The sequence below is a fragment of the Thamnophis elegans genome, chromosome 9, assembly GCF_009769535.1.
Source record: "Thamnophis elegans isolate rThaEle1 chromosome 9, rThaEle1.pri, whole genome shotgun sequence".
NCBI classification, from domain to species: domain Eukaryota; kingdom Metazoa; phylum Chordata; class Lepidosauria; order Squamata; family Colubridae; genus Thamnophis; species Thamnophis elegans.
The window spans coordinates 13424648-13450781 of NC_045549.1; the positions used below are offsets into that span (position 1 = coordinate 13424648).

At 45.1% G+C, this 26134-nt stretch overlaps 1 protein-coding gene across 1 annotated transcript in view; it reads left to right on the forward strand.

Annotated features, from left to right (window-relative positions):
* Window positions 1-26134, forward strand: part of AFF1 (AF4/FMR2 family member 1) — a 182679-nt gene that overhangs the window by 23817 nt on the left and 132728 nt on the right. The gene's annotated exons all lie outside the window — the stretch shown is intronic.

Genomic DNA, 26134 nt, shown 5'->3' on the forward strand with positions numbered 1-26134 from the left:
CATATCTGCTAAATACAGGTAGCCTTCTATCTACAGCTATTCATTTAGTGACCAAATTACAACATCACTGTAATAACTGGCCATTTTTCACATTTAAAACTGTTGCAGCATCTCCATGGTCATGTGATCAAAATTCACACACTTGGCAACTGACTCATATTTCTGATGGTTGCAGTGTCCCGGGGTCACGTGATCCCCTTTTGCGACCTTCTGACAAGCACAGTCAATGGGGAAGCCAGATTCACTTAACAACCGTGTTACTAACTTTTAACAACTGCAGTGATTCCTTTAACAGTTGGGGCAAGAAAGGTCATAAAACGGGGCAAAACTCATTTAGCAACTGCCTTGCTTAACAACACACATTTTGGGCTCAGTTGTGGTAGTAAGTGGAGGACTACCTATTAATGGTTTTAAAATACCTTTTGCTCTATGTTATGATTTAAAAAAAAATACTTGGTGCCTGACCAAGGCATCATTTTTACTTTATCCAAGAGATTTTGCTTGAAACCAATAATTACTCTAATTCCCTAACAATATTTTAATAGAGGAAACAACAACATATCATGCTCTGGTCATATTGAGATCAAAGTGCTGAACAAATTAATTGAGTAAGGGAGTTGTCAATGGGCTTTGCTTTTTCTGTGGGTTTTCCCCCCCCCTCCCCTTTAACTGGTTTGCAATTGAAAATCAATGCAGGCTCATTTTGAAAGGAAATCAATAGATTTAATTGACCTGGGGGATCATACTGGAATGGTACCCCATTCATTATATATATATATAGTATAGATCTATACTAGTCTCCCTTTATTTATTTATCAGCACAAATAAAAAAACACAAATATAACAAAGGCAACAGTAAAAATATTGGGTTCTGTCGTGATGGACTCTTGTGACGAGCCGATTGACAGATGATGGAAGCAATTAGCTTCCTCCCATAATTGGGGCTTACCAGGGGTTGTAAAAAATCATATACATGTATGTGTGTGTGTGTGTGTGTGTATCTATCTATCTATCTATCTATCTATCTATCTAAAGTCACAGTCAGAGAGATTCATCATTTCCTTTCAAGACAACGTGATCAATATACCGTATTTTTCAGAGTATAAGACGCACCTTCCCCCCCCAAGAGGGTGAAAATCTGGGTGCATCTTATGCACTGAATATAGCATTTTCAAAACCCCACCCGTTTCACAAAAACATTTTTTGCTCATTTTTGCCCCCCCCCCCCCCTCGAGCCCGTAGGAGCACTCTACAAGCCTCCTAAAGGCTATGCATGCTGTTTTTGGCAAAAAATGGGCTCCCTTTTGTGAAAAATGGCCCCTTTTTTGTTTGTTTTTGCCCTTTCAGCCCCCCCAGGAGCATTTTACAAGCCTCTCAAACTCTGTAAAATGAGGCGTGCAGAGGGTTTGGGAGGTCTGCAGAGTGCAAAAACTGTTGTTTTTTTAAAATTTACCTCATCAAAATCTTGGTGTATCATATTCCGGTGTGTCTCATATACTCAGAAAAAAATATGGTAATCCCAATCATTCTGCCAATACTTTTGTATTTTCTGTACATGCTCCTTTATCCCAAAGTTGAACTGAGTAAGCTTCTTGGATGAGAAGCAAAACATCTTCAAGGAAAAAACAAAGTTCAGTTGCCTTTTGAGAAAAAGCACCTTTGGGTCAGACATGACCTGGATGATGGGAGAATCCCGGTAGAGATGCTCTTCATCATGCACTGACTTCAGTTGGCAGAAAGCAGTGAGGGGGAAATGGGATGTTTACGCATGAGGGGCTTACCCAGTTTTCTGTGATGCACTGAATTGCTGGACAAGCTGCAAGCTAAAAACCTACACGCTAAAAAGGGGGGTTGCTTAGGGTGTGATTTCCTTTGTGGGGAAAACCCAGAACAAGGATGCCATGGGGAGCTGGGGCAAGGGCTTCTGTAAATCCTTGAACTTGCCACCTGGGTAGCCAGTCCAGGGATTTGGGTTCATGCCAAGCTTATAACAGAGTTAGAAGAGACTTTGGAGGTCATCTAGTCCAACCCCCAGCTCAAGTAGGAAATCCAATACCATTTTAGAAAATTGGGTCCTATCTCTTCTTTAAAATCTCCAGTGATGGAACATTCACAACTTCTGGTGGCAAGTTGTTCCACTGATCAATTGTTCTGTCAGGAAATTTCTCCTTAGTTCTAGGTTGCTTCTCTCTTAGTTTCCATCCATCCATTGCTTCTGGCTTTGCCTTCTAGTACTTTGGAGAATAGGTTGACCCCCTCTTTGTGGCAACCCCTTAGATATTAAAACACAGCTATCATAGCAATCCTAGTCCTTCTTTTCATCAATGCCTGCAATCTTTCTTCCTATATGTTTTATCCTCTACTCCCCTAATCATCTTTCTTGCTGTTCTCTATACTCTCTCTTTTTTTATATGGTGGCAACCAAAACTGGATATTATTCCAAGTGTGGTCTTAACCAAGACATTATAAATGATGGGATTTTGATTCTATCCCTGTTAATGCAGCCTAGGATTGCATTGGCTTTTTTGGCTGCTGCCATACCCTGCTGGCTCAACATTTAAATGATTGCTCACTACTACTCACAAGATCCCTGTTGAGCCAGGTATCGCCTATTTTAATTTTTTTTAGAAAAAAATAATTTTAAACAAACACATTGACAAAAATATACACAAAAGTTACAGACAACATTGGAACTGCACATTCCTTCTTACAGCAGATATCTATCTGTGCATCTTTACAAATATGATTTCCCCTCAATACGTTCTAATTTTACACTTATGATCCTTTTATTTCTTACTCTTTTGCTTAACAGTCTTATGTTCGGTCATTCGATTCAGGCAGCCATTGTTACTCTTCTTCTATTATATTTTTCTACTTTTCCTACTTACTTATCACTGTTTGCTAATTCTTCTATAATACAAATTACATTTCCCAAATTCTTATTTCCTATTTCTATCATCCTAACCACTTAATATACCATTTTCCCCAAATTAAGTAGTGCTCCGTTTCCTCCTTTCCTTAAATTTCCTTGGTCCATTTATCCATCTAAGCATTCTAAGATCTTCCACCTCTTATTCTATACCTGTGCCTTTCTTTGGCTTTGCCTGGCCTAAATAGGTGTGATGCCAACAACCTTCCAGCAGCGCTGCTGGCACAGTTGCGCCCTCTTGGCAGTTGCCCCCCCTCGCCACCCATTCAGCTGGAGAATCCCCTCGCGGTCTTGCTATTATAAGGGGGACCCCCGAGAACTGGGCGCCCCGTCGGGCACCGCTGGTCCCGGTTTGGGGGTACCGGCGGGGTCGCCTTCCTCCCGCCTCCGCGCTCCCTCCTTTCTCGGGGTCCGTCTCTGGGGAGCTCTTCCCGCGCCCTTCCCTCATCGATAGGTCCAGCGCCGCCGGGCTCGTCCTCCCCTTTAGCCAATCCTCCCGTCCTCTGGCCTTTTGACAGCGCGTTAGATGTCCATTTAAGGAGGCGGATTGTACCAAGCCAACTTTGGGGGGGGGAAGGGGAGAAAGAGAAGGTCGTGAGGTGGGGGGGGGGGCTCGCGTGGTGGAGAGGCGGCCAGCCCAAGCAGGGAAGCCGCTGTGCGGTTGGCGGGGGGTGGGGGGGAACCCCTCCCCAGCGGCGCGCGCCTTGGCACGGTCCTGGCGCGCGCCTTTACGCACGGGCGGCTCTCCAGCCCCGGCTTCAGGCATGAGTGCCGGGCCGGGCTGGGATTTACCTGCGCGGGGAGCCCAGAGCGTCCCTCTCCCCCCCACACTTCCCAGGTCCCATCGTTGCCTTGCCTTGCCTTGCCCTGCCCTTCCTCCGCCGAGCCGGCCTTTCCCTTGTGACTTGCAGTACGTCCAGCCGAACTGGAGGAGGCCCTCGCGTGCCCGCCGGATGTCGATCAAAATTAGCGCAGGGCTGAGCTAAAGCAAGGTGGGCGGCTGGCCCGAGGGGCGGGGGGGGGGAGAAAGCTGCCGAGAGCGAGAGACGGCGGAGAGAGAGAGACTCGCCGCGCTTGGCTCCTCATCCCGGCGGTCGGCAAATGGCCGGGAAGTTTTTGCGGGGTGGGGGGTAGGGAAGGAAAGAGCCCCCCCCCAAAAAAGCATCCGCTGATGGCCAGAAGACGCCCGGCTTGCTAAAGCTTCACGATGGCTGCCCAGTCAAGGTAAGGATTGTAAAGGGGGGGGGGGGAAGAAACCACAAAAGGGCTCCCCGTCGTGATCCCCATTACAGACACGCAGGACGGGGGGGAGGATGATCGCGTCTCCTTTTCGCGGGTCGTGTGAATCGTGCCGCGCGTCGTGCCAGTCCTGGTGGGTTGGTTTGATCCCCGCGGGTTTTTTTTGCCCTTCGGGGGGGGGTTCGAAAAGTTTTTGGGATCGGGGTGGACGAAGCGCCTTTTCAGTTGCTCCAAAGCGGGTGAGGGAAGGAAACATTTCCCCATCGCGTTTATTTCTCTCTCTTTCTCCTCCCTTCCCCCCGACCATAAAGGAGGTTTTGTGGTTTTCCTCCGCGCTTTTAAATTGAACGTAGGAATCGAAGGCATGGGGGGGGGGGGAGAGCCGTTTGCAAACTCGGATCTTGTGAAACAGCTGATTGTTCCAACAACTCTTCCCGCCGCGTTTCTCCCACCCCCACCCCGATCTGCATCGGGATTATAATTGGGGTGGGGGATGTCGGGGAAGGGGAGATGAACTGCTAGCACAATGAATGCTGTGTCTGGTTTTGGATTATGTGTGTGTTTTTGTGTGTGTGTGTGTGTGTGTGTGTGTTGCCAGGGTTTGTTTTGCCCCCACTGGATCAGCCCTTAAAATGGTAGCTTTGGGGGGGGCGCACGGTTTCTGGCGAGCTTGGAATCTGCTGAGTCGGCAAAGGTTGGCAAGGCTTTTTGGGGACTCTAAAAGGAGAGAGAGGAGTAAAACGGGAGTAATTACCTCTGGTGACTGTCAAAACAATGGGATGGAAGATGAACTCTTTGGAAGCGCTTTCCCTTCATGATCCTGGGTTACTCCTGGGAAGGGAGGGCTTTTTAAATGATTGTTAAAAGTGGCCCCTTTTGCGGGGGGGGGGGAGAAATCGCCATGCTGAATAAGAGTTTTTGGCTTTTGTGGAACATGGATTGAAAGCCCCTGGCCCTTCTCTTCTCTCCCCTATTCCTCCATGTAATCGCATTTTATTCAAAATCGTTTCTTTTCCCCACCACTGTGAGTTGCAAATGCGGATTTCCAGTGTTCCTTCCGGGCTGGAAAAACTTAAAAGTTGTGTAATAAGGTGGGGGTGGGGGTGGAGGAAAGGTATGCTAAGGAAAAAGTAGTTACCCCAGTTTTGGAATGGGTAAATCAGTGGGTATTTTCTGTTCTTGGTGGTGGTGGTGGTGGTGGGGAGTCCAGAATGTAGAGAAAATATGGTTGGTAAAAACCAGATGTGGAAACTGGAAGTTGCAACTGAAGTTGGGTGTTTTGTAAAGTTTGGGATCTGCGACTCCCGTTTGTCCTCAGAAGGTTTTTGATATTGGAAGTACAAATTGTTGGCTGCCTTCCAGAATCTTCCAAAGCACTCTAAAGCTTATATAAATTGCCAGCCTCAAAACCTTGGCCGATAAGCACGCAATGGCCTACTTCAGGGGTTGGGGGAGTCGGAGGCAAAAGAACAAGAGAAGTCTACCTTTGTCGGTACCTTTTGGGTGATAACGCTGAGCCTAGTTGCATTTTGTGCAGGATGAAACAGATGGCAGCCACAGATTATGTTGTCTGCGGGGAGAAAAAAAAAAGTCTTGAGTATATCATGTGTATAATGGGAGAGGGAAGGAGAGCCCTTGCACTTGATTTTAACTGTTTATGAGGCATTTAAAAACTGTTTGATGCCAGAACAAGCCATTGAAGACATTAATGCCGATATCTACATTGAAAGAGTCAAGTCTCCAAATGTTGAGACAAGAGTTTCCTTATAATGGTTATATTTTAGGATCAGGAGCCAAGTTGTCTGCTATATGGGAGAGCCATTAAGGTAATCCGAACTAGATTCTAGAAGCAACAACAAATAAAAGAATTGTTGTTCTCCTTGCTTTATGGCAACACTTATTTATTTGAAGGATATATTGCAGCATTACTTATTGGGCGGCCTAGTTTTTCTCAGGAAGAATTGATTGTTGAGAATCAGTGAAAGAACAATATAAACGAATCATTTTGGTCACTGTGAGCCCAAACCAGTGTGGCATGCTGCAATGCCGCAAATTTGAAGACAAGCTGGCCAGTGTGCATTCACGCACTGGCCAGCTGGTCTTCGGTTTCCAGCACACGCCTGTGCATTGGCCAGAGCACCGAAAACCCGAAGATCAACTGGCTGGCATGCACATGTCTGTTTTCGAGTTATTTTCAGGACGTTTTTCTGGCTGCTTTTGGCCTACAAAGCGGCTCAAAAACAGCCTGAAAACAACAGCAAAAATGGCCTGTTTTTTGGTTGTTTGGGGGGGGGGGGCTGTTTTCAGGCTGCTTTCTGGTGCTCCAGCACCCGTGAAGACCAGCTGTGCATGTGCGCTCACAGAAACCAGAAGAGCAGCTGGAGAGGGCTCTGTGTGCCACCACTTGCACACGTGGCATAGGTTTGCCATCACGGGTATAAAGTAACATGAATTTGATGGAAGGATGTGCTTAGTGCATGGCTTCCATTTTAGGTCAATTGGTTGGATTGATTCTTGTGAACAAGTTGGTGTGTTTTTTTTGTTACCTGGAGCTGCACTGTCTAAATTACTTTAGGGATTGTTTGAGGTTTCCTGAGGAGGGCCCCACTGAATCTTGGGGGGTGGGGAGGACATATTCATGTAATACTGAAAGCCTTGATTGGCTTAATCATGGTTTATTGAATAATCCATAGTGAGCTAGGTCACACAGTAGGTTAATCTATGAAATTTAGTTTAGCATGTTGTGTTGACATGTTCAGTCACAAACCAATGGAACCACATCATGCTTTCGCATCTTGTCAGTTGGTATCACCTTTGGGTAGTTAGAGTATGTATGAAATCTTCACTCTTAGGCTGCATTTTTGTGTATCTGCGCTTGAGGAGTAAGTCCTTCCAAGCAAAGGTGTACATAGATTAGGTAGCAAATTGTGCTTCTGTTGGAAAAGAGTGTATGCTTGTTTTCATAATTCTGTACAGCCTCTCCAAGCTGGGTTGGAACTGCAGCTTTTACTAATTCCCTCCCAGTGTGGGTCTTAAAATCCTTGCATATTTGCATAGTACACAATGTACAGTACTAAATCTCCAAAATGTCCCTTCTTTGTACACTAATTGCAGTATGCCATTCAAGAATGTTTATGGTATGCTCATCACCTGTCTTGTCAGCTTTCTTCTACCTCTTCCTTCTGCAGTATTGAGTAATGTTAGAAGGTGGGTAATGACACCCATCCACCATGGAGGCTCAGTGGCTATGAAGCTGAGCTTGTCGATCATAAAGGTCAGCAGTTTGGTGGTTCGAATCCCTAGCGCCGTGTAACGGAGTGAGCCCCCGTTACTTCTCCCAACCTAGCAGTTCAAAAATAAGTAAAAATGCAAGTAGAAAAATAGAGACCACCTTTGGTTTGAAGGTAACAGTGTTCCGTGCACCTTTGGCATTTAGTCATGCCAGCCACATGACCACAGAGATGTCTTCGGACAGCGCTGGCTCTTCGGCTTTGAAACGGAGATGAGCACTGTCCTCTAGAGTTGGGAATGACTAGCACATATGTGCGAGGGGAACCTTTACCTTTAATGCCAGGAGAGATTGAAGGTAAGGATTAGTGCTTTTTCATTTCCTTGTTCTGCTTAAATATAAAAGTTGTGCCATCAGGATTAAATTGAGGAGAGAAAGATCCGTTTGGGGGAACGAGTGGGCTCTGCTTGATATTACTACCAGCAGGAGGATCAAATCACCCCCTCGTGGCATTGGAGTTACGGCCTTTTATTTATTTATTAGATTTGTATGCTGCCCATCTCGCTTACAGGCAACTCATTATCTCCCCATCCCCAAATCATCCTTCTAATTGTGATTCTAGGATTCAAACTGGATGCTGTAGCCCAAATATAATGCCCAAGATTAATAGAGGATGCTACATTCTTTCTTGGATGCGACTTGTCATCTACCATTCTTCAGATGGCAGCTTTAGCAGGAAGTCCATTAGCAGAATGGTGGCAGTATCCAGATAACTCCATAGTTGCAGTGCCATCAGAGACCTAAAAGGGCACAATAACCTCTGACGATTAAAAAAAATGACTTGACAACCCCATTTTGCCATTCAACTTTCTTGGTTTCTTGGTTTTCCCCCCTCCCTTTATGGCTTATTCCCCCCCTCCCCTCAATTAAGTGGTCTCATCCACACCTTTACTACTTCATTACTGCTTTACAGAGCTGGCCCTTTCAGTAGCAAGCAGACAAGTTAGTGTTAATTTGCTTTCAAGCAAATTGTAGGTGTAGGAATGAGTCAGGAGCCGGACAACCAGAAAATTCTAATACCAGCTTGTTTGATCAGATTGTTTGGCTTTGTTTTGTTTTTTACTTCGGGACAGAAAACTATTTCTACCAATTTGGACTGACCCTGCTGCCTCGGAGTCCCCTGCACTGTTGCAAATTTTGTGTAGCATCCTTAGGAAAGCTCAAAACGAAATGTAAATCTTGATATTTAAAGTGACCCTCGTGAAAGGGAAGCCTATCTGTTTCTTATGGCCTGGGATTTATTTTCCAAAGCAAAATGTCATCCCTCGCATTTCTAATCTCTTTTCCTCCCTCTTCAATCTTTACCCTGGAAATAGTTTCATGCCTGAAACTAAAATTTGAGAACATCAATCACTGCCTTGTCTCTTGAGGCATTCTCAAAAAGGAACCCATGCTTAAAAGGTTGTGCAGATACAAACTCTGCACTGTTGAATCTTGAAAATAACCACAGCTTACATGCAGTGCATAATTAAGGTAAAGGTAAAGGGTCCCCTCGCACATATGTGCTAGTCATTCCCAACTCTAGGGGGCGATGCTCATCTCTGTTTCAAAGCCGAAGAGCCAGCACTGTCCAAAGTCGTCTCCGTGGTCATGTGGCCGACATGACTAAACGGCAAACGCTATTACCTTCCCACCAAAGGTGTTCCCTATTTTTCTACTTGCATTTTTTTACATGCTTTTGAACTGCTAGGTTGGCAGAAGCAGGGACAAGTAACATTAGCTCACTCTGTTACGTGGCGCTAGGGATTCGAACCGCTGACCTTTCTGATCGACAAGCTCAGCGTCTTAGCCACTGAGCCACCGCTCCCTTAGCATAATTACTTGAGAGCAAAGTTCACTGCAGGCTGAGACTGGAATTGCCATTATGGGATGCAGAGTTTTCATGAACTCTTATGAATAAGGCTCGTGTTCGGCGTAGCTATATTAAAAATGTATAGAGTTGAGGCTAATGTAATCATATTTTTTTTTGGAAAGTTTTTGGTTAACCATTAAAAACCATCTCGAAAGCATGCAAATTATTTTAAACCATCTTTTTTTTTTGGCAAGGAAATGAGATTTTAGCTAGATAATTCTTACATACTTGGCTGTAGGTTCTACTGACATAAAAGTAGTTTTTCAAAAATTTCCTCTTCTGCCTTAAGCACCCTGGCAGCTATATCATAGTGAAAGTTTTATAATCTTTTCTTGAGAGGAAAACTTACGATATGGAAACTGATGTTAGACCAATCTGTATTTACAGATACTGGAGCCAAATCAAATGATTTTTAGAATTGTGTTAATTGCACTTCAGAACTCAAGTTCATCAGCAGTTTATTCTCAATCCTGGTTCCTGGCACACCACTCCTTGTGCAAGGGTACATAAAAAGGGGTACTCGGGGGACTGTCCCAACACTAGGAAAGGTCAAATGAAAGAGTTAACCTAAAACTAAGGAGACATTTTCTGATAGTTAGAACAACTAATCAGTGGAATGACTTGCCTCCAGAAGTTGTGGGTGCTCCAAAATTGGAAGCTTTTTGGAAGAGATTGGAAAACCATTTGTCTGAAATGGTATACACAAGGGGTAGAAGACCTCCAAGGGCCCATCAACTTCGTTATTCTGTTAAGTAAATGTCCAGGATCAAGACTGAAGCTGATTTAATTTAATCTGCATCCTACAATCTCAGTTTATATTCAGTTAATGTGATTACTCATGATGTATTTAAAAATCATCTAAATAATAATCATAATCACTTTGAAAAGACACAAGGGCACAAACTCAAGGAACCTTTGCTTCTTGGTTTATAGGGTGTATACAGCAGGTTCATACTCTGCTCTAGAGCTTATGTAATGGAGAATACGACTATGGGGCAAGCTGTTTCTTCATCATTAATCACAACCTTTCCTCTTGTATGCAAGATTTGGAAGAAATGCTTCCAGATTCAAGAGCTGAGCCTGCAGATTTGGGCATGAATATTTTTCCAGGTTTGGCATGTTGTTCTTTTGGACCAAGTGAGATGTTGGGAATGTAGAGCAGGGGTGTCAAACTCTAGGCCCGTGGGTTACATCTGGCCCGCCGGATGCTTAGATCTGGCCCGTGGGGGCTGCCCTGGAAACAGCAAAGGACTGGCCTGCAGTGGCTCTGCCAGTGAAAACAGGTTCTGTTTTTGGCTGCGACAGCCTCCTGCAACCCTCTTCCAGTGAAAACGGAGCTCAGGAGGGCTGTTCAGTTTTTGCTGGCAGAGGATTGCAGGAGGCTGTTGCAGCCTAAAATGGAACTCAGGAGCCCGTTTTCACTGGCAGAGCGCTTGGGCCACTACAGGTGCCCCTGATACGAGGCCATCCCCCCTCTGGCCATGCCCACCTTCTTCCCTCCCCGGGCCAAACACAACCTTGATGCGGCCCTCAATGAAATCAAGTTTGCCACCCTGGAGGTAGAGAAACTTAAATAAATCTGCTAGACCAGGATGCAACCTCAGCTGATGGGCGACGAAGATGCTTTGTTGAACAAACCAGCATTTTATTTCGGCCCCTCTGAGGAACGCGCACATGGAGGCAACACCCAGGGATTAGTTGTTATTGATGGATTTCTTACAGAAGCAGATCATAAATGAAATAGTTCTTCATTCATTATTCATTCCTTACGCCTTGCTGTATCGATTGATTTTAAATGTTTCTACGCCACCTCAAAGGGCAAGAATTCTCCCAGGATAGCTTACAGAAATAAAATGATCTGATGGTTCAAGAATCCGTGACAAGGTCACTGCCCTATACTGCATGTATGTTCTGTCTTACTCAAGTTGCCATAAACATTTTTATGTCACTCGAGCCCTTGTGATCTCTAAGCTGGAATACTGCAACGTGCTCTACATGGGGCTGCCCTTGAAGAGCACCCGGAGACTTCAGCTAGTACAGAACGCGGCCGCGCGAGTGATTGTGGGCGCACCTCGGTTCGCCCACATAACACCTATCCTCCGCGAGCTGCGCTGGCTGCCTGTGGATCTCCGGGTGCAATTCAAGGTCTTACTTACCACCCATAAAGCGCTCCATGGTAGTGGATCTGACTATTTGAGAGACCGCCTTCTGCCAATAACCTCCCTGCGTCCCATCAGATCGCATAGAGCGGGCCTCCTCCGTATTCCATCCGCCAGTCAGTGCCGACTGGCGACTACCCGGAGGAGAGCCTTCTCAGTTGCTGCTCCGACGCTATGGAACAATCTCCCCGTGGAGATTCGTACCCTGACCACAGTCCAGGCCTTCCGTACAGCCCTCAAGATCTGGCTAGCCCGTCAGGCCTGGGGATAAACTCTTCCGCCCCTCCCGAATGCTGAGAGAATGTTGTGTTTTTAGTATTTTTCAGTTATTGCACATTTCTTTTTATGTTTTGTCTTCACTCCCCTTCCTTGTTATTGTAAGCCGCCCTGAGTCCCCTCAGGGAAAAGGGCGGCCTATAAATGCTATTAAAATCTACAAATCTACAAAATCTACATCCTAGCTAGGCTTATCTGGTAGGGAGCCATTTTGGCTGTGAGTTTCATCCCATTGTCCTGGATTTTCCTCTTCCAGGGCAGCTCTGTAAGGGCTAATGCTCATGACCTAGACCAGCGTTTTCATCTCTGTTTTATGGTACTACCAAAGATGAATATTAAAGTCACATAACATTACTATAGGTTGATTTCTTTAGCCTGTAGACATCAGTATACACCACCTCTAGAACAGTGTATTCAGATCTACTAGGATTTACATATTTTATGCATACATATATAAATGTGTAGAATATAGGAAGCTGAGTTAGCCTGTTCTGCCGTTATTATCTATTCCTGTTGGTTATGGTTTTCGGTTTCAAGTCCTCCCCAGTTTTGGGTGGGCTGGTTATGATTTTCAGTCTGGAAAGCACATGTTTTGTTATTAGTGTCTAATCCCTTCTCATCATTTTCTGACATTACGGTGACTTGAATAGGTTTCTAAAGGTATCCATGTTTTCAGATTGACTCACAGCAGCTCTATGTTTTAGTTTGTATATTTTATGGGACTGATATTCAAGCTCACTTTTCATATTATGTATCCAAAAACAACCTTTAATAACAGGGAATTAAAATTGTCTAGAGAACTGTGGATCTAATCATAGCATCTCCATAGCAGGACAAGGGTAGGAATTGACCAAAGGTTCTTAAAAGTTGGATATTTTAGCATTTGTTGCACTACATATATGTATATCAAGGCAATCGATATTGCAATTGTGCTGATAAATAAATAAAGGGAGACTAGTATAGCTCTATTTCAAGCTATTTAGCTCTCATCAGCTAGCCATACCATTACTGGAAATCGAACCTGGGCTGTATTACATATTAGGCAGTTATATTAGCCACTAAGCCACAGGCTCTCCTCCTTTATCAGCTAAGCCAGGGAAATAGGTATGTATTGTGTCACAACCGCTGGTATGCCCAAATATGGGAGGGAGCATACTGCTTTCCTTTTCTGTCTATCGGTTCACTCTGGGAGCCAAAAAAAAAATGGCTTTCTGCCTGGATGGCTCCCAGAGTGAACCGATAGACAGAAAAGGGAAGCAGTATGCTCCCTCCCATATTTGGGCATACCAGGGGTTGTGACACAATATACATATCTATCTATCTATCTATCTATCTATCTATCTATCTATCTATCTATCTATCTATCTACATACATACATACACACACACACACACACACACACACACACACACACACACACATATATACACACATACACACACATACATACATACATACATACATATATATATATATGCCTCTTTTAAAAAAAATAGATTTCTACTGTAGTTCTTGCATTGCCTGCCACAGAATTCAACAGGACTTTTTCTGCAAAGTTTGCATAGGCTGCAAGTTGTATTGGTTTTATAGCATAAATAGATTAAGTAAATTTCCCAGCCCTAATAATTAGACATTTCTGTGCCTGGCCCTTATCTCTTAAGATTATACTATAGGTATTGCAAAACATTTGCCAACCTGCATGTTGTGACCTTTGTAAGTGACCCGTAATCAAGTTAGCAAACTTCCTAAGTTCCAGTCTGTTCCCTCTCTTGAAAAAATATCAGACATTGGAAGAAAGTGTTAGAAATTTCCAGCCTTCTGAGGCTCAGACAAACAGCCTCTTCTTACCCCTTTAGCCACATTTTCCAAATATTTGCTGGGGAAAAAGAAGGCCCAGGATACTATTATTTCTAAACAATGAAGAAAAATATAAACGAATAAAAAACAACTTAGGGCAGGGGTGTCAAACTCAAGGCCTGGAGGCTGGATCCAGCCCATGGGGTATTTATATCTGGCCCATAGGGTCACCCTGGAAATACCGGAGGACTAGCCCGCAGTGCTTCTGCCAGCGAAAAGGGGCTCCCAAGCTCTGTTTTCGACTGCCACGGCCTCCTGCAACCCTCCCGAGCTCCGTTTTCACTGGCAGGTGATTGCAGGAGGCTGTGACAGCTGAAAACGGAGCTCAGGAACCCGTTCTCGCTGGCAGAGCGCTTGGGCCACCACAGGCGCCCCTGACATGAGTGACGTCGAGCTGGCCTTGCCCCCCCTCCCAAAGTCAAACACAACCCTGATGCGGCCCTCAATGAAATAAAGTTTGAACACCCCTGACTTAGGGGTTTCCAAATGAACAAAATACTGAGGAGCAAAAAATACTGTTCAGCTAGTGTGTTTTTCACTTGTCTTTTGAAGTAAGAAAAAAATAGTGAAAGAAATAGAGCCGAAACCTGAGAGGTTTACCAATGGAAACAGTATGTATATCAACCTGCTTCTCAAATAAATTTCTGTCATGTAAAGGAGTCTGAAAATTGGGAAGAGACATGGGAAAATAAGCAAGCTAAAACATGATTAACATCTTTGTAAAATTCAACTCTGGAAAGTAAAGTATGAGTAATATAGCACATAGGGATGGATGTCTTTCTACTGGCTTCACTAGCCTTCTAAACATGATATTTTCCAGACGTGTTGTACTACAGCTGGAAAGACTGTTTTTAATCAAGGAAAAACAAATCCATCTATGTAAGGTTAGAAATGGCCACCTTTGTGGAAACACCGAGGTACAAAAGACAAGTTTTCTATTTGCCTCTTCGTGATTTCATTTTTCTTTAGCTCTGTCTTTGCATTCCAGTCCAAGTATTGTTAAGAGTTTTTTGTAATTGACTACTGTATCCAGGAAGACTCAGGTTGCTTAACTTGTTTTTGCAATGACAACAGGGCTGGGCACATATTGCTTTGCTCAGGTTTGCTCCATTACATTTTCTTGCCAAAGAGCAAATATATTATAATAAGCCTTCCTCATTCTGATATCCTTCAGATGTACACACATTTAAAGTACACACACATTTAAGTTCAGTGTCGCTTAGGTCAGCGGTCCCAAATCTTGGGCAACAGGGACTGGTTCTGTGGTGCAGGAGTCACCAACCTTTCAGACCCCAGGGACCACTGAATTTATAATTTTAAATCCTGTGGACCACTAATATGATCTGCCTAATGATATTCCCGGTGGACGTGGCTAGGTGGTCATGTAACTGGGGGGGGGGGCGCGGCCAACTTGATATCACCCATGTCGAGGGGCCTCTACTCGCCCCTTCCTTCCCAGCCACTCCTTGCCTGCTTACCCAGGCTCCTTAGGGCCCTAACAGAAAGCAGTTGTTGAAGCTAAGCAACCACCGTGAGGAAGAGTTGGCAAAACAGTTGGCTCAGTTCAAATTGGATCTGACCAAGGAGGAAGCTCAGCAGAAGCACCTCTCTGAGGATTACGAGCATCGGCTTTCCAAGCAGAGGGAAGACCCGCGGGACTGCAAGGCCAGGAGCCGAGGTGGCGCAGTGGTTAAATGCAGCACTGCAGGCTACTTCAGCTGACTGCAGTTCTGCAGTTCGGCTGTTCAAATCTCACCGGCTCAGGGTTGACCCAGCCTTCCATCCTTCCAAGGTGGGTAAAATGAGGACCCGGATTGTTGTTGGGGGCAATATGCTGACTCTGTAAACCGCTTAGAGAGGGCTGAAAGCCCTATGGAGCGGTATATAAGTCTAACTGCTATTGCTATTGCTACCACGTCTGGAGGCTCAGCGGGCTGAGGTGGTCAGCCAGTTCCAGGCCATGATGCCGTCCACTGAAACAAGGCCCTCTAGCTCTTTGCCACCAGCGGCACTTCCCTCCAGCCTTCTCCCAAAGCCCTGCACCAGAAGGCTGAAGCAGACCCCAAGTCAGACTTTTCCCCCCGAAGAAAGACCCCGAAGGGGGAGACTGTTTGCAGCAACACGGATGTTCATTGCACGTATCTGGCCCAGGGGCCGTAGTTTGAGGACTCCTGATTTAGTGCAATATAAAATGGAAATAATTTTTCTGTGGACCACCAAAACTTTCTCGCGGCCTACCTGTGGTCCATGGACCACCAGTTGGTGACCGCTGCCGTGGAGGATGGTTTTTCCGCGGACCGAGATGGTACAGATTCATGTGCAACCTGGATCTTGCACATGCACAAATGAGACTTTGCTCACTTGTGTGGCCTGCTTCCTGGTGGGCCACGGACTGGTGTCGGTCAGCAGACTAGGGGTTGGAGATCCCTGCTTTAGTCAGAGTTCAGTGAATAACTTCTGAAGGGCCATGGATTTCCCACTTTATGGGGAAATCTTGAAGGAACATTAGATGAATCATTTCCTTGTTGTCCTTATATTCTTGAGATAACCTCATTGATTCAGTTCCTACTGAGAATGTTTATATATGTGTGGGCATGAGTGAGTGCACACAACCTACTTTCCAGTCAATTAAAGTGAAGCTCCACTCCAGAAATTATCTTTTTTGTAACTTTTAGATTCCCAACAATCTGGGATATACATACATACATACATACATACATACATACATACATACATACATATATATATTTAAGTTCAGTTGAGGAAGTCGTACAGATCTTTGGAATTTTACCATTATTTCCTTTCAACCAAAGTATATCTCAAGAAAACATCTGTCTCGGGGTTTTGCCTAACAGCAGCAGCCTCGAACAATGAAAATGAAAAAGTTGATGAGTTATATGTTCATTTTCTGTAAATGAAAGGGTGCTGGGACCTGCCCTGGCCATTCTGAAACTCTCATTTTCCCTTTGAGATGGCACCTGATAAGATGCTTTTAAATTACAGCATCCATTATTTCCATTCCACCTCTGCTGTGATCCGTAATGATGAGAAGTTTCAGTCCTAGACACACAGAGAGTGCCAAGTTGTTGATGACTGGTTTCTTCCTGAGAACAACATTTTGTGGTTTACATCAAAATGATCACATACTATTTCAGGCTGGAGGAATTTAGTTGAGGAACAAAACAGTTTCTCGAGTTCGGGAAGCTATTTTCATGGGAAAAGATTGAAATAGGAGGCGTCTGGTCCCACCAGTGCTTCTTCAGGACTTTTCTGATGCGTGTATGTGCTGGTTCTAAGGTAACATTTAACATATAGGGGTGTCAAACTCAATTTCATTAAAGGCCGCATCAGGGTTGTGCTTGACTTCCGGGTGTGTGTGTGTGTCTGGGGTGGGCATGGCCAGCTCAACATCACTCATTGAGGCTCCGTTTTTGGCTGTGATAGCCTCCTGCAGCTCTCTGCCAGCAAAAATGGAGTTCGGGGGGGGGTCCGTTTCCGTGGCAGAGGGCTGCAGGAGGCCACCACAGCAAAAAACTGAGCCCAGAGGGCTGCATGTGGCCTCCCTGAGCTTCATTTTTGCTGGCAGATGACTGTAGGAGGCCATCACGGCAAAAACAGAGCCCGGGAGGGCGATGTGCGTCCCTCGCAAGTTCTGTTTTAGGTGACAGAAGCACTGCGGGCCAGTCCTTTGCGGTTTCCAGGGTGGCCCTGTGGGCCAGATCTAAGCACTCAATGGGCAGAATCCGGCCCGTGGGCCTTGAGTTTGACACCCCTATTATAGATAAACATGGGGGAATCATAAAGATTGCAGATCATGGACATTTTTTCAGATTCAGGTGTTCATGTGATTGTTTGTTCAGAAATAACAATACATTTCTCAGTGTCCAACAATTTCATTCTCCGGGTTATTGGCAGATCTGTTTGATAAACCAACCTAATAAACAATAAAACCTCACCATCATCTAGATAGCGGCAATAATACAAATGCTCTTGTTGATAACAGTTAATATTAATCGCACAGTCAACAAAACAGTATTGAGCAACACCGAAATTGTTTCCTGAAACACCAGAGAAAATTATAAGGCCTTCACCAGAAAAATCAAAAGATTGGGCCTAGGTTACCTGTATAAGGAGGGTGTTTTAAGATGAACCCTTTCTGACTTTAAATCTCTGTTTTTAAATGGTTCAAGGGTAAACTGAGTTTGAAGAGATAGTGAGAGAAGATTTGGAATAGCCAGCTCTCTTTGACTGGAAGAACGTTTATTGTCTGGAATCCCTTCTAGTATGAACAGACTGCAATGGAAACTGCAATCCTAGCAAATTACTTCCTTCCTTTCTGCTTTATACACCCTGCTCTGCTAGTTTTGTTGTCACCTTCAGCAGTAGTATTTAAAAACATTCTCTGGCTCATCCTTTGCTCATTTGTTAGCTTTCTACCGTAATCCATGTGCCCCAGCTTGACTTTCACATCTGTAAAATGAGCCTTGTGCATCTTTGCTTTGTTCCCGCAGATAAATGCAAACACAATTGTTTATTATATAGAGATGTATACCAGAATAGAAATCCGGGGGGGGGGGGGGATTTTTGTTGTGCCCAACTCTTCATGACCCCATGGACCATAAGGTAAAGGTTCCCCTCGCACATATGTGCTAGTCGTTCCTCCAGGGGGCCGTGCTCATCTCCGTTTCAAAGCCGAAGAGACAGCGCTGTCCAAAGATGTGTCTGTGGTCATGTTGCCGGCATGACTAAACGCCGGAAGGTGCTTGGAACACTGTTACCTTCCCACCAAAGGTGGTTCCTACTTTTCTACTTGCATTTTTACATGCTTTCGAACTGCTAAGTTCCCAATGCGCGCAGCTGCCAGAAGAAAAGAACAGCTAAGAAATCAGGGTTGACTTGGTAGTAAGGGCACAGGTGGATGGAGAATGGCGCCTCCCATAGGAAATAAAAGAGGAGTGAAAGGGGAGTGGGCTTTTGCAGGAAACAATTTGTTTGTTTGTTCGTCATTCATTTTAGGAGTGTCCGTGAATCTCAGAGACTCTGTGCCAAGTATTTCCTTGCACAGCACTGTGTCTGGAAAATTATTTGCATGGCAGCCTTCCAAGCTAGATAAGGCAGCCTTCCAAGCTAGATAAGGTCTGTGGTCATAAATTCACCTTTAAAAGACCAAGCCTTTGTTGAATGTGAATGAGAGGAATTCACATTCATTTAATAAAATGGGCCAGGAATCTGCTTCCTGCTTTTTGGGGAAGCCTAGGTCAGAACAAGAACAGATTTTGACAGGCTGGCTAAATTAAGCAAGATTTGTTACTCATCAGAACATAATGAGATATCTTTGGGTCTTTCCAAGTTATAAATCACGTGGCGAAGCGTTCTTCCCCAAGTGTTAGCATGCTGCCATAATACCCTGTCCCAGTTAGCAAACTAGACTCCAGAGTGCCAACCGAGTGCATCAGGTGCCAAATATTATTTTAATTTCACAGGTGGAAAGGCAGTGATTTAAATTCTGATCTTCAGAATAAGTGTCAGGATTTTGTCACCTCGGAGAAAGGTGTGAGATAATTGCAGGCTTGTAAAAATAAAGTATATTAATGCAGAGATAATTTTCTACCAACTCTTTCTTTTAAAGTAGGTAATCATTATGTGGGATTTTGGGTTTTCTTTGAAGGAGGGGGGAGGGAATTGAAAAAAAATGCAAGGGCAAATTCAAACAATGTTGTCCTGCATAAAAGATAGCATGTAATTTCTAGAAGATAAGCTTCCAAGAGCTCAACTCCCAAAGGGGTATTTATGAGGACATAAGTACCACCGGATATACTTCAATCTGTTTTTAGCTCTTTTTAAACACGCATGCAATTGCCGTTTTATCAACTTGCTTTTAAGAAAAAAAATACGACAAGCTAAACTTTTGATAATTTGCTTTGATCCCTGCTAGTTTTCCACTTGTTCAGTTGTGGCGTTTGTGATAGCAGTTCCCAAACAGACCGCTTAAGCTGGCTTTCTTTCTTTTGCGGTTTTCCTGTTTTAAAAACACTAGATAGCTTCCCCCCCCCCTCCTCTTTCTTTTAATTTGTAAGATTTTCTGCTATCTTCATGGCTCCCTTGGGTTTCGTTTTGGCCTTTTCTGCCTGCTTGCAAGATCTGGAGGTTTCTGGAAGTTTTAAAAAGTAGTAACAGCATCTGCTGCATTTTACCCTGACTTTCTCCTCTTCCAATTCTGTAGAAGGGGAATAGATCGGGAAAGAAGTGAATCATCTGGTTTCTGGAAAATGTCTTTAACTGGAGACCACAACGTCATTTGTGGGGAGGTGATCCTGTGAGTAAAATGGGAAATTTTGAAGGGCCATCTTGCTTCTGTATATTCCTGATAAGGCCTCCGCCCCTCAGGCTCTTGAGAAGTTGATGGTAGTTTACTTAGGAATAGGTGACTTTCTTCAGGGTTAAAAGAGAGACCATTTCCTGATTTTTTTTTAAAAAAAGCAGAAGCTTTTTTTCCCACAGGAAAGAAATTCAACACCACCCCTCCCCCAATGGCTAAGTTTGTAGACAGCAATTCTGGAATTTTAAATGGAAGTATTTGAAGGAATGGCAGGAAGAAAGCTTCATAAACTGGAGCGTCAAAAGAACAATATATAGTATCTAGCCCAATGCTTTTTCATTCCTGAAATTCCTTTATAGGACAATTGATTTAATCTCGATAAAAGATGGTAGAAAGGGCTTTTCCTGATTTGTTATTGTCCAAATTTTTGGACAACTACTCCCATGATTACCTACTGGTGGAATGGTACATCTGATGGGCACCAAGGAAGGATGATATCTATAGATGCAGTAGGACTCACTTGTAAGTCAAGGACTACCAGTAACTTCAAACATTTAGATATAAGCTATAGTTTATGGCACAACATTATTTGAGAAAATGTGCTGTATTTTTTGGAGTATAAGACGCGCGTCTTATACAACGAATACAGCATTTTTGGCCTCCCGAAAGCCCACCCCTTCACAAAAATCAATGTGCAGAGGCTTTGGGAGGCCTGCAAAGTCCTCCTTGGGACTGGGGAGGGAAAAAACGAGCAAACAACGGGTCATTTTTTGCTCATTTTTACCCCTTCCCCAGCTCCCAGGAGCACTCTACAAGCTGCCCAAAGCCTCTGTGTGCCCCGTTTTTTTTGCGAAAAACAGGCTTTTTGCTCATTTTTGCCCCTCTCCCAGCCCCCAGGAGCACTTTGCAGGCCTCTCAAACTCTCTGCCTGCCCCACTTTTGACAAAAAACGAGGGGTGTAGAGGATTTGGGAGGTCTGCAGAGTGCAAAAACTTCTTTTTAAAATGTACCTCTTCAAAATCTTGGTGCGTCTTATACTCTGAAAAATATGGTATTTAAGCCAAATCGTAGCTTAGTGAGATACGTAATTGCGGTTGCTTGTTTAAAGGAGATGTAGAGTGAATTATGCTTTAGGCTTTTTTTTTTTTAATACATTGTTGTAAATGACATGTTGTTTGTGTTGTGTAAGGTCTGCTAATAAAATAGCTCTTTAGAATATTGATAGTTACATTAGATAAAGCACCCTGGTCACTTTGAGACTTCAGGAGGCGATGGATTTTGCGAAAACCAGCTTCTTTCCCTTTTGACAAACAAAACGTTAATGTTTGACTTGCCCAACAAGACCACAGTCCATTCTTGGAATTGTAAATTATTTCTGGCCGGAATTGTTGCTCCCGGTTTTCTACATACAGAGAAAGAAAGAAAAATGCTCACTTGTGATGCAAAAGGGTCTGCAGATGAACTGTAGATACAATTTCCAACTTGGAGGACGTCCAGAGGGGTCATTTTACCTAACCTCAAGCTCAAAGGAACATTTTGTACATCGCCATTTCTGTCCTATGCATCTACTGACATTTCTACAAATCAACTCCCACAGCCTGGCTTCTCACCGAAGCCCAGAACATTATTAATTATATTTTATGATATTAGGCTCTTCAAGCCAAGAATGAAAATTTCAAGATCTGAAACAAATGCATTCCTGTGCGTCAACAGTGGGACGTGACAACTTTTTTCCAGATGTTTACTCCAGTTAAGACACTCCCAAGTTCTGTAGTGTTCGAAGAACTTTGTTTCCTATCTTTTTTTATTACATTGCTTGTGTGTGTGTGTGTGTGTTTGTGTGCTTATGTGTGTATTTATTGTGGGCTACACTTAATTTAACGCGGGACACGGTGGCTCAGCGGCTAAGATGCTGAGCTTGTCAATCAGAAAGGTAGGCAGTTTGGCGGTTTGAATCCCTAGCGCCGCATAATGGAGTGAGCTCCCGTTACTTGTCCCTTTTTCTGCCAACTTAGCAGTTCGAAAGCACGTAAAAATGCAAGTAGAAAAATAGGGACCACCTTTGGTGGGAAAGTAACAGCGTTCCATGCGCCTTCGGAGTTTAGTCATGCCTGCCACATGACCACGGAGGCGTCTTCGGACGGCGCTGGCTCTTTGGCTTTGAAATGGAGATGAGCACCGCCCCCTAGAGTCGGGAACGACTAGCACATAAGTGTGAGGGAAACCTTTACCTTTACTCTTAATTTATCCAGCCATTGGCTGCCTACTGCTTGAACTCTGTACAGCTGACAATTGTGCAAACACTGTACAGGTAGTCCTCGACTTACAACCACAATTGAGCCCAAACATTTATGTTGCTAAGGCAAGGGAGTTGTTAAATGAGCCATGGGCCATTTTATGACCTTTTTGCCATGGTTATTAAGCAAATCACTGCATTATGTGGATCATTAAGCTTCCCCCATTGACTTCCCTAGGAAGGTTGCAAGTGATATTCTCAGGATCCCGAAAGGCTGCAACCATTGTAGCTACATGCTGGTTACCAAGCCTTGGAATGTCAATCACATGACTGTCGGGATGCTACAATGGCACTAAGGGTGAGAGGTGGTCTTAAGTCACTTTTTTCAGTGGTGTAACTTTGAACAGTCATTAAACAGGTGGTTGAAAGTTGAACTTCTATAGAGCCTTGATGGCGAACCTATGGTATGTGTGCCTCAGGTGGCACGTGGAGCCATATCAGCTGATTTTTGGGCCTTCTGGGCCCACCAGAAGTCAGGAAACAGGCTGTTTTGGGCCTCCAGTGGGTCTCCAAGGGGTGGGGAAGGCCATTTTCGCCCTTCCCAGGCTCCTAGAAAGACTCTGGAGCCTGTGAAGTGCGAAAAGTGGACCTTCCGGTCCAACTGGAAGTCTGCAAATGGGCCCTTTCCATCCTCCAGAGACCCTTCGGAGAGTGGGGAAGGCCTTTTTCGTCCTCCCCAGGCTCCTAGAAAGGACCTGGAGTCTGGGGAGGGCGAAAAATGGATCCACCACACCATCACATGCCAAAAGCGGGAGGAGTGCCCTGGGTGGGTCACATGCGCGGGGGTGGGCACATAAAATTATGGGTGTGGGCATGTGCATGCACGATCCCCCCGCGCTCCCCTGCTTTTGGCAAGCGATGGCAAAAAGGTTAGCCATCCCTACTATAGAGGTTCTCAGTCAAAAAAAAGAAAAACAAGAAAGTCCAGTTTGCTTCCTGAAAAAAGCGCCTTTGGGTTGAAAGAGAAAGAGAACTTTAGTTTGCTATCGTCAAATTAAAACAGAAAGGCATCTCAAAAAGCCTTCATAATGGTGTTTGATGTCATTGAGGTTCTGCTCAGAGATGGCCCTGCCTCAGGACTGTCCTGCTGAAGGTTATCAGGGTGGGGTGGGGTGAGATCAGGATGGCCTCATGATAACATTCAGGAAGGCAGTAGAAACTTCCAGAGCGAGGGTGCTGCTACCAAGAAGCTCAGCCTCTCCTCCTGCCAGTCTCCATCTTGATTGTACTATGTGAGCAGATTTCACCTGGAGGAGGCAGTGCCAGAGGTAACAGGAACAATGGCCAACATCTCAAATCGGCCCCAGAAATTGTTCCTTTGTTAAACTAGTCCCAACCTGGCATTTTCATACTGTGCTATCTATAGGTTAAGGCAGGGATGTCAAACTCGATTTCATTGAGGACCACATTGTGTTTGACCTTGGGGGGCTAGGGGAGGCGTGGCCAGGATGGGCATGGCCAGCTTGACGTCATTTGTCTCCAGAAGCGCCTGTGGTGACCTGAGCATTCTGTCAGCGGAAATAGGCTCCCAAGCTCCATCTTCGACTTTGACGGACTCCTGCAGCCCCTCTGTCAGTGAAAATGGAGCTTTGGGGGACCATGCTTGGCCCTTCCGGGCTCCATTTTTGGCTTTGATGGCCTCCCAGGCCACACACACACACCTGGGCTCCATTTTTGCTGGCAGAGAGTTGTGTGCAGCCCTCCCCAGCTCCATTTTCTCTAGCAGAGGCACCGCTGGCTAGTCCTTCACTGTTTCCAGGGTGGCCACGCCAGATCTAAGCGCTCCATAGGCTGGATGTGGCCTGTTTGTCTTGAGTTTGACATTCCTGACTTAAGGTTTTACACTCAAGGGCAACCCCTTATGAGTGAACTTCAGTAGTCTATAAGATAAGTTTCTTCGGTATGCTGCTTTTTGTTGAATATTTGAACTTTGGCATGAGGGGACTTATTTTTATTAGATTATACTGTATATACTCGAGTATAAGCCTAGTTTTTCAGCCCACTTTTTGGGCTGAAAAAAGCCGCCTCGGCTTATACTCGAGTCAGTGAAAAATTGCCCGAAATGGAGGAGAAAAAGGGGCGGGGCCATGCCGCTGGGTGACACTCGTGAATGGCCCAGTGCCCCTGTGAGTTTCCCCTCCCTCTGTGTCAGTTTGCCGCGCAGCGCGCATCGCACCATCCCCCCTCCTCACGTTCTAATGTAATGCAGGGCTGTCTTACGATTCCCCTTCCTCCCCCTCCTGCCGCTCTGCAACGATGTCCCACCTCCTCCTTGTTATGGCAAGCAGCCACATAGCGATGTCCCACCTCCTCTGGTACAGTGATCCAATGATAGGAATCACTGTGCCGTGTGTCATAGGAGGCGGGACATCGCTCCCGCGGCTGCACGGGACATCATCATCACAGCGGGACATCAGCATCATGAGGTGAGTGAAGTATTTCATTGAATACACCGCTAGTTTACTGTTTTTCTTTGAAATAAATATTCAAAAACATTATTGGTATCTATTTTTATTTTTGAAATTTACCGGTAGCTGCTGCATTTCCCACCCTAGGCTTATACTCGAGTCAATAACTTTTCCAGTTTTTTGTGGTAAAATTAGGTGCCTCGGCTTATATTCGGGTCGGCCTATACTCGAGTATATACGGTAGATAGGCATAAAATGTGGGACATCAACTGAGAAGCAACACAATGCAAGTAGTCCTCAAGTTATGGCCATTTGTTCAGCGACCGTTTGAATTTATAGATCAGGCCTCAAAAGTTCTACTTACTTTCGCTCCCCCAGAGTACTATAAGACATGGAATAGGTGGTATAATTGGTTTGAAAGAGATGTAAAATTAAAGCATAATGTGTAATGAATACATAGAAAATATAACAAAAGGAGATGGTATATATTCAGCAGTGTGATTTTAATGGGGCTCAAGGTTGACTCAGCTTTCCAGCCTTCACAGCCTTTCCCCTATCTCGGGATCCGGAATGCCGCCGCCTCATGTACCTAGCTATCCAACATCTGCTGGACATCCAAGCGATGGAATCCATTCCAGGACAGGAGTACAACCTAGGCCTGTACCCCAACCTGTTCGTGGTCCCAAAGAGCTCGGGAGGGTTGGGGGGCAATTCTGGATCTGAAGGACGGTCCACTTCAGATTCCTCACTTTGAAGGTAGTTTTTCTCGTCACAGTCACCACGGCTTGACGCATATCAGAGTTGGGTGCTTTGTCATCCAGGGATGACCTTTGCCAATTCCATCAGGACAGGGTCGTCCTTAGATTAGATCCCACCTTCATCCTGAAGGTCAACACTCTGTTTTGCAGATCACAGGAAATCATACTTCCCAATTTCTGCATGTCTCCTTCTCACGAGAGGGAACACCTATGGCACCGGCTGGATGTCCGTCGCGCCTTGCGTATCTACCTTGGGCGGACATCCCCCTTCCGCCGGTCAGAGGCTCTCTTTCTATCCTTTCAGTCCAACACACTGGGTGCCAGGGTTTCATCTGCCACCATTGGTAGATGGTTGAGACAAGCCATCAGTGAGGCCTACTTAGCTTTGGGCAGCACCCCTCCCAAAGGGATCACCGCCCATTCCACACACAGTGCTGCTACCACGGCCGTGTGGGCCACTAGGGCTCCTCTGGAGGACATCTGTAGGGCGGCCACCTGGGCCTCCCCGACGCCCTTTATTCGACACTACCGTTTGGACCGTTTCGCCTCGGCGGACGTGTCCTTCGGGCGTCGTGTCCTTCAGCAGGTAGCGACCTCCCCTCCCCCGGGGTGTTCATCCCACCCAGGGACTCAGCTTGGGTATGTCCCTGTTGTAGCCCCTCCCGCTGAGCTGCAGGAAAAAGAACATTGGTCCTTACCTGAATGTTTCTTTTCTGCATCAAAGGTGGAAGTGCAGATAGGCCCGGGGGGT